The sequence below is a fragment of the Fukomys damarensis genome, unplaced genomic scaffold (genome assembly GCF_012274545.1).
Source record: "Fukomys damarensis isolate Sample0158 unplaced genomic scaffold, DMR_v1.0_HiC HiC_scaffold_37, whole genome shotgun sequence".
NCBI lineage: Eukaryota > Metazoa > Chordata > Mammalia > Rodentia > Bathyergidae > Fukomys > Fukomys damarensis.
Genome location: NW_022900949.1, coordinates 4,123,323 through 4,126,340, shown reverse-complemented (window position 1 = coordinate 4,126,340; position 3,018 = coordinate 4,123,323).

Sequence of the window (3,018 nt, the reverse complement as noted above, 5' to 3'; positions counted from 1 at the left end):
GTTCAAGTATAAATTGGTGTAGATTTTATCCCTGTCTTACCTGAATTCATAACACAAGCATTGAACTACCAGAGACCCCGGCAGTTAGGTTCCTGTCCCCACCTGCCCATATATGACACAGGCCTGATAAAAAACTACGTTAAGAGACAGTACTAGAAGAGAGAAAGCACGGTGTCAGGACTACCAAGGCTGGTGCAATCAACAAAGGTGCTGGCCAGTCCCAGGAATTGACTTTTATTTGCAATCAATCAGGGTAAAGAGAAGGTATATGCAGTTTCTATGGAAATTAACATAAATGATGCTCATAGAGGACAAGACAAAGCACTCTCCAATTAGGAATACAGTAGACCAAATGCACAGTTGTAATTAGAACACTGACCTTCTAGTCAAAAGGTGTCAATTGTGGCAGCAGAGTTTGGGTGGGAGTTATTCTTACCTTGGCATGTAGGCTTCAGCCAGACTCACTTCTATAAACAAGCCAATCGAGGAACTAACTCTTCACAGCCTGCTTTGGGCATCATCAGTAATACAGTCCCCCTTCTCTCTTGGAAAAGCACAGCTGCATCAGGTCTGGTGAATATGGGAGGTCCCGGGGCTATGGCAAGTGAAAGAGTTGCTCAGATTCAGCCTTTGTGTGGATTTTGGCGAGTATCACATTGTGCTGCTTGCACAGAATCCATCATCTTGGTCCATGAGTATAAAATCTGGGATGACAGACACAGCATCTTTTTAATTTCTGTTGAAAAACAAGCATACCCTGGCCCCTACATTATTATTTTTTTGTGTCATTTACCTTTTAGTTAGGACATCGCTTGATAATGCTCATGTCTAGGACCTGTCTATCAGATCTATGTTTATATCAGTGAAGTTTATTTATCAGTGGGGGAGCAATGGAGTATATTTACCCCATAGAGGTCGATTTTAAAATTTTTAAATAAAAGTAACAAGGTCTGGGGATTTAGACTCAGTGGTTCTGCCACTTGCCTCAAATGAGCAAGGACCCAAATTGCATCCCCAGTTCCAATAGAAAGAAAGAAAGGAAGAGAAACAGAGAGAGAGAGAGAGAGAGAGAGAGAGAATATTTCATTGAGCTCGTGGAGGTAGCCACACTTTCCCGTTATGTTGTTACGCGTGGGCTGTGTCACAAGGACTTGTGAAGTGTCTACCTGACTCAGCTGTCGATCCTAATCCACTCTAAACAGGGTCTCCAACTGCAGTTAGGGGCAAGAAGGTGCAGTTTCAATGCAACCTCTTCAAGCTGAGCAGAGTCCCTGTAGAGAAGACACAGTGGTGGGCTCTCTTCCGAGAGCTGATTTCACAGGCCTTAAATGAAAATCATGCTGTAAGTGCTAAAACAAAATAGCAGGTTGGAAAAACAACCTTGTTTAGAAACTTTTTAAAGTGATTGGAAGCTGCTGCTCTCTGACCCTTTGACTAGTGGAGGTATCTGCAGCTGGTTGTGATCAATGAGTAGTAAATTGGGAAAGCCATTTCTCTGATATTTTCTCATAATTTCCCCTTTTAAGATTACCGGTAAGAAGATTGAGAATTTAACACTTTTGGAAAAATTTATTTTAGCTAAAAATATTTAAAACTCTTGCTGACATCTATAAATGTTATAATAAGTTTTTCCTCTAACAACCCAAAACAGTCAGCAGTGTAGTTCAAAAATGCCAGTAGAGCTTAGCCACTGGAGAAGATTATTATATACAACTTTGGTATCATGGTCTTGAATCAGTATATCTTCAGACTGTACTTTTCTACTGGCTGTTCAAGACCAAGTTAAGGTAACACCTATATTAATTAAAATTAACCTCTTGTTCTCTACCATACATGAGAAAACCTGTAAAATTAGAAAGCATGAATACATTTAGCACAACACAAATTCACAGTACTAATTATCACAACCATTTGTGTGATCTCATGTCCTTTAATTTAGCTTGGTAGCAAAAGCATCTTTTCAATAAAATATTATTTGTTTCTCAGAATATTTATTCTGTTGAATATGCCCAATGCAAACATATCACAAAAATATATTTAGAACTTAACACTTTGAGTGCAATTAATGTAAACATAGTATAATGACATGTTTAAATAATATTTATTCACGTAAGTCCCTTGTAAGGGAGTGAAAATGTTTTATCAACTTCACGGTGTTGTAAGGCTGTGGAAACGGTGGACGACCCCCTAGTGGACACAGACTGGGAAATATTTTTTATGAATCATCTCATGTTCAAGTTACAAATACATTACTCACGTTACTGAATATGATGAAAATATAAAATTCAAATACAAATATAGACATATAAAAATTGTCATGAACTTAAAATAATCATCTAATTTCCAGTCTCGATAACACTAAGGTTTGATAAACCTCGCTCACCTTCTTTATTGGATGCCATGTCCAGGATTTCAATTTAGCAACATAAAGCTTATTATAATTCAGAAGTGTGTAAAGTGCTTTTATTCCAGATACTGAAGAACTTAATAGTTTTCATAAGAAAAACAATTATTGTTTTCCACAAGAAAGTGTGACGGACCCCCACAGATTCAGGTTTAGTAACTCTATTTCAAATCCCAGTTAGAATGTGGAGAATTTTTGGGCAGGGGAGAAGATGTAGAATGTTCCTTATGATGTCACGAGACAACCACTTTCACCAAAAAGTTCTTTAGGAATAGACAAAAAACCCTAGAGTGTAACACAAACAAAAATACTGTTATGTGGTGACTTCATTTTTATTAGATTGAACATCCCCAAACATTTGTGTAACCATCACGATCAAGATCTGAAATGAATTCACTCATGCAGAGCCCTCCTCACTGGGAAAGACTGACATGTAGCAAGTCTAAAATGAACTTAGAACTCAGCGTTGCAAGCAAGATCCTGCAAAGAGCTGCACAGGAGGCAGCATCCCAGAACTGCTGCGATTGGTTTCCATTACTCCCCCACTCTCGCATGGGGAGAAGAGTTCTCACTTGGACCCATGGGGTGGTGAACACCCACACAGGACAGACCAT